This window comes from Trematomus bernacchii, unplaced genomic scaffold, assembly GCF_902827165.1.
Source record: "Trematomus bernacchii unplaced genomic scaffold, fTreBer1.1, whole genome shotgun sequence".
In the NCBI taxonomy this organism is placed as follows: domain Eukaryota; kingdom Metazoa; phylum Chordata; class Actinopteri; order Perciformes; family Nototheniidae; genus Trematomus; species Trematomus bernacchii.
Window position 1 is genome coordinate 560,981 of NW_022987387.1, and position 11,172 is coordinate 572,152.

Here is an 11,172-nt window from a genome sequence, read left to right on the forward strand (position 1 = left end):
CATACTGATACCCAGAAAGAGCCTTGAAAAGAACATGTGTGTGCGCTCTGGTGAAAAGGAGCTGTGTGTGTGTGAAACAGGATCTCTGTGTCAGTGAGTTGTAAGTGAGAAGACATTATATATGGTATTACTTAAAACAGTTCAAACAATACATGTTCACTTCAATACAGTTTAGAATCATATCTTTTTACTTCAAGTTGTGTATATGATATGTCAATGAACCTTAGAAAATCTTGAAATCTTGAAAGGGATGTGCCAAATAGCCATTATATACAGTTTTTAATTAACTATTAGTAGAGAATAACGAGTAATGAATATACTTTATAGGGATCTGCAGATAAATATTTAGCCTTCTCAAGCACCCACTACCAAATATCTCGCCTGATTGTTGGCACTTGACAATCACCTTCACTGAATTTTACTCAGGTGTAACTAAAGTCTGATTTAAGGGTTGTTTACAGATTTGGATTAATGATGTGAAATATAAAGTAACTAAAATAAATGTAGTGGAGTAAAAATACCAGGTTAACCTTAAAGAAAGCCTTCAGGATTATAAAAGACCCCCATCACCCCACAAACTGTTCTGTCTGCTGCCGTCTGGCAGGCGGTACCGCAGCATCCGGACTAAAACCACCAGACTCAGGGACAGCTTCATCCCACAGGCCATAAGACTATTAAACACCTGTACTTTGAAACAACATCCATAACATTCATCTGGCTGCTACTTAGAAATTATTTATCTAATATATCATATTCAATCACTTGTATATAGACTCTTATTGCACTATTTCAGTTTTTACTATTTTCATTTTTGTATTTACTGCACTATTTTGTCTGTGTATCTGTTTTATTGTGTTGCACTGTTGGAGGAGCCTGTGACCTAAGGGGGGGGGGGGGGGGTAGGACACGTTCTAAGCACATGGTGTAGTCCAATAGCTGAGGATTCTGGGTAGTGTAGTGTCTTCTGCCATCCACACACTACGAACAAATATTTGTTTCTCCGAATTGAAAGGGGAAAATACAAAAGCATTGCACACAATTTAAACCAATCAATGTTGTGTAATTAACAAGGATAATCTGGTGTTTTTGAGTCGATGAGTAGTGCAGATATCACTGTAAATACAATCAGTCGACAGTAAGGAGAATACTTACTTCCGGGTGTAAAATGAATGGGAATGGACGCTCACATTGCTCTCTGTGTCCGTAATACAATAAAAGGGACATGATCAAATAGGAATATAATTATCTTTTAAATAACGTTAACTAAAGGGAACAATCTATTTGACACAGCTGAAGCTCTGACCTTCCTTAAAAACTAACTAATTTAATAAAAATCACAGTTGTATTACACACAATGCACTGTTTTTTGAGAACAAAAATTGGTAAATAATGCACCATAATACATTCTGACGAAAAATAAAAATTATTATGAATACAAATAAAATAAAAGAAGCCTCCCGTGAGTTACTACAAGCTATAAAGTAGATTTTAAAAACGTTTTATAGAATAAAAGCTCACTGCGGGACGTTGTAGAAATGCGTGTGTGCACCACGACAAAGGAGCCTCATTCACTTTACATTGGGGTTGTTTGCGTGGTGCCGACACGTAAATGTAGCAAAGTTCGTGACTCCACCACGCAATGCGGTGTTAAGGATAGTGATGGGAATTCCGGCTCTTCTTGGTGAGCCGGATCATTTGGCTCGGCTCACCAAGAAGAGCCGGCTCTTTCGGCTCCCAAACGGCTCTTCAGTTTACCACATATTATACCTTTTATAATTCAATCAAATGTAGCCCTGTTTTGACTAATGATTTATATGTGTACACATATCACTTACATTATTCAATACATCCTTTGTACTGAAGTATTCAAAAGTAAAAATTACATGTTTAATATCAATTATTTGCTGTGGCCAATTGTTTTCATTGCATTTACAGACCCTTGTATCTCTCTGATACCACCCAATGAATGCACAGACTTGCTTGTAGAACCACGCTACACAAAGCAGATAGCAACACCTATAAAAACTTAAGCATAGACATTTAAAAAAAGGGGCTACTGTATCGACATTTTAAAATTATATTTAAAGAAAAGGACCTGACAAAACAGCAGGGCTCTATTTCAGTATTAACTATAGAAAAAAAGACAGCAACAGCTGACATCAAATCTTTGCTGAGCCCAAGGATAATCATAAATAAATAACATAGTAAAAGTAAATATATTGCAATGCTCAGTACAGCAGCATCCAACCGTCTCTAATCATAAAAAAACATAATAAAAATAAATGTATTGCAATGCTCAAAACAGCAGCATCCAACAGTCTCTAATCCTTGGATATTACATGTCACTGCATGCATGCACGGAGCAGCTGTAGCGCGGAGATCATCATATCATTCTGTCTTGTATTACTTAACAAAAAATAACAAAAACAAAAAAACGGCTCGTTCGCGGGCGCGAGCCGGCTCCCGTCGTTCACTTAAAAGAGCCGGCTCTTTGAGCCGGCTCGTTCGCGACCGACACATCACTAGTTAAGGAGTCGTGGTGGAGTCACGCATTCTGGTGAGACCAGGTTGCAGTCTTCACCTTGCGCTCGCTGATGTAAACTGCAATGTGGCTGGGTACAGAATTGTTTAATTGTTCCAACACAATCATATCACACAATGCAGCATACAAATTCACATTTAGGGCATTGCACCATCTGCTAAAAAAAAGTACCAGATCCCTGGCAAACTCAATATGGGTCTGTCTGCTAGACTTCTCCCAGAACCTGAACCTCTGTCGATATGCCTCAGGGACTAACTCGTAGGCCTTCAACACAGCAGTTTTAACAGTTAAATAAACCTTGCTCTCTGCCACCGTTAGAGCAGAGTAGGCTTCCTGGGCTTTACCTGTCAACACACACTAACAATAAGGTCCCCTCAGCATCAGAACACTCTCTGCTCTCAGCTACACACTTGAACAGGAGAAAAAAAGTATCTGGGTCTCGTTCACTGAACTGAGGCACAACCCGCAAATTACTGCCAACGTCAAACGGAGTACTAGCTCTACCCGAGAAATTAGAGGCCTGACTTGCACCACCAGCAGGTAAACTTAACCTCCGCTCCTCTAACTCAAGCCTTTTAATTTCTACCTCTCCCCTCATTTTTTCCACTGCCAGTTTCTCCTTTTCTGTCTGCAACAGCAACAGTTCCTTTCTCTGCTCAAACGTCAGGCCTGCATCACGGCAGCCAGACATATCGACACTGTCTCTGCTAGGATCACCAGTATACTTTCTCCCTTTGAAAGCACCAAACTCAAACAGATTTGCTTTAACAATCCCTCTTATGTTTTCCTTCATTCTTTTATCCCCGACATCCAAGTGGAAATGTTCAGCAACACAGATCAGCTGCTAACATGAGAAACCCTCCAGCAGCTCCTCTGAAGGCGCCCCCAAAAAATTCTCTACACTCCTCATCATGACAACACTGCGTGGCCCGCTCACGCTACTTACACAGCCTACACGTCACCGCGTCCCGTCCCTCTAACTGCCTCACAGAAACTAGCTAAACTCCCCCCTAGTCTTCAGGTGCTAATTACAGCGGGTACTTACGCACTTAATACCGTAAGCTCGGCGAAGCGACCAGAAAGCCGGCAACTCCACCTGCAGCCTCGGCGTGCTCCCGAGCTAATAGCTCTAACCACTTTCACCACACTAACAGCCCCCCCTACGACCTCCAAGGGAAACCATAGTGAAGCCTAACAGGGACAAGACCAACGGTACATGACTGCCGTGAATAAATAATCCGTGTGCCACCCTAACTCTCGTTCACCACCAAACACTTACCCTCGTCAAGGCTACTCCCAAACAACCAGCTGTGCGCTCCATCACGGCTCCCTGCACGTAACCCGTTCAGCTGTGTGTTAGGTTCCTCTCCGTTCACAAAACAACGGACTCCATTTTCGAAAACTACCTCCGAAACGACCAGGTTCAACCACGAGCCCCCATATGTTACAACCCGGCTCTTGGGCTGCAACAAAAATCTGGGAGGAGAGACGAGGGGCCTGAAAGTATAACAATCCTTTATTTAGTGGACACCAAAAATACAGGCGTGACACGAGGCTCACACGGGGAGTGTGCGAGAGGAATGAGAGAGCGAACAAATCCGGTTGGCTCTCCTCTTGTAGGCTTCCCTACCCAGGTGCAGCTCATCAGGTAAGACGCCGGCCCCACAGCACTGGATCCTGTAAACCAGGGGTGGGGAACCTTTTTCCTCTCAAGGGCCATTTCAATTTTTTCAACATCCTCCGAGGGTCGTACAAATTATTGACCTCTGCTTAAAAATACTAAAATCACAGCCCATTCATTTCGCCTTTCTTTCATGCTGTGCAAAGAAAAAGCAACCTCTTAATCCAGATATTTGACCATGACTCGCATATGCATGCACGTGCACGGTTGTGGCATGACCACCACAACAGAAAGATATGGACACAAGATGTGTGCAAATGTATTTAGTTTCCTATCCATGTGGACATGATTTAATTGGGGGGGGGGGACCTAACCTCCTCTAGGGGGGTCCGGGGACATGCTCCTCCGGGAAGATTTATTTTTAAATGTTGAAGTTAAAAGCATCCTGTTTACTTTATTCTCTTATTTTTTTATAACTATAATGATCATATAAAGATGTGCCTTTACCTCACTGGTTGTAGAAAAAGCTTCTTATATTCTTTAGCATAGCTAGCTAACCAGATGCTAATAACAACAAAGTTATTGACTGTATGATCAGTATGACAGATGAACAGATTGCCACTGGGCTTTCAACTAAAGACACAGCCACGCAAAAACTGCGGCATGTGTACGGCTCCTTATGGGTACTGCAATTTTTGGAAGTGCTGGAGCGGCGTTCTGGTGCTCTCCGGCAGAACTACACCCCTGTCAGACATATACCACGTGATGACACGTTAGGCTTGTGTTGTGTTCAAGGACCCTGACCTTGGCCAGGAAAAACAGGCACTCGCTTGTTTAATTTTTTTGCAGTCTAGATTTCTTTAACTTTTTTGCGCGTGTTTATGAATTACCTCGAGGGCCGTACCAAATGGTCTCGCGGGCCGTATACGGCGAAATGAGTTCCTGCAATCCCTCCTGGACGACGGCCGGTGTCCCGCTACCGTCAGGGTGTATGTGGCTGCTATATCAGCTCAACACGCAAGGGTTGACAACAACACAGTGGGGAGCCATAGGCTGGTATCCCTCTTCTTAAGGGGAGCTCTGAGGCTTCGCCCCCCGAACATCCCAAGGGCTCCTACATGGGACCTGCCCTTGGTGCTGGATGCCCTATGCTCGCCTCCCTTTGAACCCTTGTCACAGGCAGAACTGAGGTGGCTCTCAGCTAAGACTGCTTTCCTTCTTGCCATCACCTCAGCAAAGTGTGTAAGCGAGCTTCAGGCCTTGTCCGTGAACAGCTCGTGTCTGAGGTGGAACTCACGCTCTCATTTTAATCGGCCTATCCAGCTGGCACGGTCTGAACAGCTCTTTCTGTGTTACGGTGGTCCTAGAAGGGGCTGTGCGCTCTCAAAACAGCACTTGTCCCACTGGATCGTGGACGTCATTGCCCAGGCATACAAGGCGAATGACCGTCCCTTGCCACCCAGAGTAAAGTGCCACTCTACCAGGAGTGTCCACGTCATGGGCGACCTTAAGAGGTGTGCCCCCGGAGCACATATGTGCCGCGGCCACATGGGCATCCCCAAGCACATTCGCCAGATACTACAGGGTGAATGTTGCCGCCCCTCACCCGCTGGGTGTGGTCCTCCTGCAGAGTCCACCTAGGCCATCCCTATGGGGTAAGTATTCAGACTTCCTTGTGACTCTGTTGATATAAGTCATCCAGTGCTAAGCACCGCCTCTGGCGGTCAGTAAGGATGAAATAGAACGATAGTTACGTATGTAACTAGGTTCTATGAATCCTGGATGACCGCCAGAGTTCTTGGTCACTCGGAATCTCGTGTTCCCGCGAGAAGATTCCATAGGACTGAACTCGTTGACAACACCGGAACTTATGCCTTCCGGGGTCATACGAGGTCACGCGTGACTTTGTTGATATAAATATTCGACCTGCGCATGCGCGAGACAGAAGATATTCAGTGCTAAGCACCGCCTCTGGCGGTCATCCAGGATTCATAGAACCGTAGTTACATACGTAACTATCGATTTAGTTATTGCCTGTTTTATATCTTCCAAAGAAAAAGGAGCATCCATTTTAGTATTTACACCTTCCCCTCTATCAATAATGTTTGGATAAGCTACAGTTATTTTCCTTCCTCTCATCCCCTCCTTTGTCAAATTCTCAGAGCCATGTATTTGAATGAGCGCCTTTGCTATTATTTCTTGTTTCTTCCTCAGATACTGCTGTATCCTCTCCCCTCTTCAGCCCTTCTTATTCATCTCATGCTCCTAATCAACTGTTTCCACTGAGGGCCACATACAGAAAAAAATACGAAGGGCTCACTAGAGGTGAGGTATACTGCCTCATAAGTTAAAGCTCCCATGTCATGCTTTTCCGGTTATTACCCGTCCCCTTGTGTGTTATGAAGGTTTTTATGCATGTAAACGGTGTGCAAAGTCAAAACCCTCAAAGTACACCCTGTAGCGAGTAAAACTCTAACACAGAAAATACCTCCCCAAAACGCCTCGTTGGAGATACGTCACTGTCCATTTGATTCTTCCGGGTGCCGCATGATGTCATGCGGTACCCGGAACAAAATGGACCAATCCGGAAGAGCTATGGTCACACCCAGCGGCGCTGGCCGCACCCTCTGCCAGCCTAACATTTACTGTTGGAAGCTCTGGTTCAGTTCACAATCGATCCAGTCATGCCAATGCCAAGGACCTTTTTCCTGAAATGTGAGGAGAAATCTGAGCTGTTTGTCCTACCGACGGAAGAACCACGACGAAGTCAGTGGTTGAAATGTCTTTTTAACACTGTTCCTTCAGAGGTTCGAAGAACGTTACTGTGTGCGCGGCATTTCACAGACGAAAGCTTCCAAAACATTGCCCAGTTTGAGGCCGGATATGCACGGCATTTGAAACTGAAGGACGATGCTATTCCTAGTTTGTTTGGACCGTTTGGAGCAGGGGAAGATTCGGGTACACAACCTGTAATTTTGCATTGTTATTTGTGTATTTATCAAACAAGACTGTTTAAATGTGTAAACTGTGTCGGACTGCTAAGCCATTGACACAGTGCTAACTGTGCTAACTAAGTTGCTAGCGTTTCCATATATCAACTCTAACAGCAGATGGCCTTGCATACATGTATCTCATAGCAGGAGAATGTCTGCATTCACACACGAAATACTCATAGACAGTATACTCCGGGTGATTTGCCGTACGGTCAGTCGCGAAACGTAATTACATTATAGCTGGCGTAGCGTGTATGCTACCGAGCTAACCAACGGAGCTAGACATGGGTTTGCTCGGGATTTTTGTTTTGTTATGCCAACTACAATGAATGTAGCAGACGACCCGTATAAGATTGCAATTGTAAACACGTTCTTGCTAGCCTAATATGAATCACTAGCTTTTGTTCATAGTGGTTTTATTACACTAAACAAGCCCAGCTTACTGGGCTAACGACGTTGCTAGCGTTTAAATATATCAACTACAATGTCAGCAGATGGCCTTACATGTTTGTCATGGCAGGAGAATGTCTGCAGTCACACGGAATACTCATACAGTATACTCCGGGTGATTTACCGTACATTGTGACAGTACATGTGCATACTGCATGTATAGCTAACGAGGCTAGCTATACATGCTAGCGCAAAACAATGTATTCATGCCAGTTACAATGAATGACCGAACGTAGCAGACTACCCGTATAAGATTGCAATTATAAACACGTTATTGCTAGCCTAATATGAACCACTAGCTTTTGTTCATAGTAGTTTTATTACACTACATTATAGTTGCCGTTCCTCCGAGCTAGCGTTCATATCGTGTTAGCTACCAAAGTACACAAAGCTAGGTTAGCATATTAGCTGGCAAGCTTACTGTGTTCATTAGATAGATGGATTAGATAGATCCACACTCCTACCACAACTACTACTAACGAATCTAAAACAACTAAGTTTCTCTAATATTTTGTGATTTGCATTTGATTTCGTCCAGCCAGATCCTGCCGGACAATACATGACGGGACTACCACACTGATGCATCGTCCTAAAAAGCCCCGGCTGCGATAGGCAAGATGCCGACAACGGGGAGGAATTGATGATATACCGTGTATATATGTATATTTATGTTCATTTTGTACATTTCTAAAAATAAAGTTTAATGGAAATACTTAGTAGGCCTATCCTTTCTTCCCGGAATTATTTGCTCCTATAACATATCATTCATATATAGCAAACCATGATTTGATTTCTCATCAAACAGTAGTAGTTTATTACAGGTAAAAATAACTTACTCTTTGTTATGACCGGCTTGTAGGCCACAACAAAAAGACAAGGAGACATACACAAGTTTACAAAACCACGGCACATTTATTGTGGTAAATGCAGAGATAGGTGGTCGAGGGGAGAGGATCGCCGAGTTCGTCCTTCTGCAGCCGCTTTGGAGAGAGACAGGGGCCGCCGTGTGACTCCGGGCAGCTGGGCTTAATAGCACCTCGGCTCCGGCCAGGTGTCCGTGATCGCGCTGATTAGCCTCTTCAGCTCCACCCCATCGTAAGACCTGCAACACACCTGCACAAAGGCCCTGGGGCCGTCACACTCTTCTATAACAACAGTTGTAGGTGCAGTTCGGTTAGTTAGCGTATAAAATATACGGCTGTACCGACGCCATTATAAGACTGATGTTACAAGAGCGAGCCGAAAAAAGCACTGTTAGACATGGGCGGAGCCTCTCTGGTGGTTGACTAATCAGAACAGAGTAACCGAGCTGACCAATCGGAGCACACTAGGCTCACAGGGAGGGGGGGGCAAGAGCTCCAACTAGTCGTTTAGTGGAGAGAGTGAATACTGCTGAATACACATACTTTACAGAGATGCTGTATGCGAAACCAATGTGAGTTTGGAAAATTGCACAGTATAAATCTATTTTAGTATACCTCAACAATGTAATTATGATCAGTGGAAATGGCCATGACATGGGCCCTTTAAGTTATAAGTTAGCAAAATCAATCAAATGTATGTAAAGGATGCTTGAATATGCTTTAATACAACAGCCTCCTTCACAGCTCTCCAGAGGGTTTACTTTATTGTGTAACTGAAAGTGTTGCAGCTCATTCCTTACAGCAGGAGCCTCAGATTGTTTATAATAAGGGGAAATATGGAGGGTCTATTTCAAGTTATGGAAATACGTTTTTTTTTATCAACTAAGATTTGTTAGAAAATGTGTTTTTTTCATGATTTTATTAATCTATTTGAAAATTGGGCTTATTAACACATGACAAACCATTCCCCCCCCCTTTTTTGCGTTAAAGTCCCTACAGAGAGCACAAGATGAAAATGATTACCTCTACTTTGAACAATTCTTTTTCAAAAAAATTGACAATTTGTCCAATCCAAATGATCCCCTAAATCTTCAAAATTGATCTAAAATGTATCAGCCCACAGAAAGTACAAATATTGGCATTTTCTAGATACAACTGCCATTTTTTATTCAAAACATTTCAGAAATGGACTTATCAATAAGTTATTGGGCTTTTTTTTTAACTTTATGATTTTATGAATCTATTTGAAAATTGGGCTTATTAACACATGAATACTACTGTGTAATATATTTGTACATATATTTAAGAAGTATAATATAAGAAAAGCACAAGTTTCAGGTGTGGGCCGTATTCCATGTTAGAAATGTATAGTACGGGTCCCCAGTACATGCTAATGGTGGGCAATTTTCACAATTAGCATAAGTTGCATTCATTACCATTAATGACATTATAGCCCATCTAAACAATAGTTTTAAAAAAAAAAACTTTTTAGATTTGCACAATTTTGCAGTGGTCTTGGGGGTTATTGGATTGAAATGTGCAGTTTTAGCCAGAAAGTGGTCATATTTGTACGGTGGCCCTGAAGTGCAAGTCAAAACTGCATTTCACAAAACACTACAGCATTTCAACAGGACATGTTGATGTGGTGATGGGTTGACAGCATGTCGAGGATAACATCATATGCAGGGATGCAAACTCATCAGGTATGAAAAAGGTGACAAGGATCCGAGGCCCGAGCCCCCCGACCCCACGGAATATCGGCTTTAAAATGAGGAATAACAGAGGATTTTAGCAGTCAGAACAACTAAAGCAGCAGTGTTAATAATAACAGAAACGCCAAAGAGTCACATCTAATAGAAATATATAAAAGCATTTATTTGAATTGTGTAGCAGTCAGTTTATATTTTTGGCAGGACTGTTGAGCATTTTGAAAATGTATTTTCATGCCTCTGTGCAAGGCTTAGTTTTTCTATCTTTATAGCCACTGGTGTAAAGTAACTAAGTTCATAAACTCAAGTACTATACTTGGGTACAATTTTGAGATACTTGTACTTTATTTAAGTATTTCAATGTTTTGCTACTTTGTTCTTCTACTCCTCTACAATTCAGAGGTAAAAGGTGTACTTTTACTCCACTACATGTATTTAATACCTTTAGTTACTTTACAGATCTGGATGAATGATGTGAAATATAATCAAGTCTTAAAATCAGACTTTAGTTCCACCTGGAGTAAATTCACAAGCTACCCTGCAGTATACAAAGTCATTCAAACTAGCTGCACCTTTACCAGCTTTGAGAACACTTTAATGATCAATCATTATCAAACATATCATATATATTATTCTGAAATGGACCAATCTGCTCAATGACTACTTTTACTGTCGCTACTTTCACTATATTTTGATGATAATACTTTTCTACTTTTACTTGAGGAACATCTTGATTGCAGGATTTTTACTGTATCAGAGTATTCCTACACTCTGGTACTTCTACTTTTACTCAAGTACAAGATCTGAGAACTTCTACTTTTACTCAAGTACAAGATCTGAGAACTTCTACTTTTACTCAAGTACAATATCTGAGTACTTCTACTTTTACTCAAGTACAATATCTGAGTAATTCTACTTTTACTCAAGTACAATATCTGAGTACTTCTACTTTTACTCAAGTACAATATCTGAGTACTTCTACTTTTACTCAAGT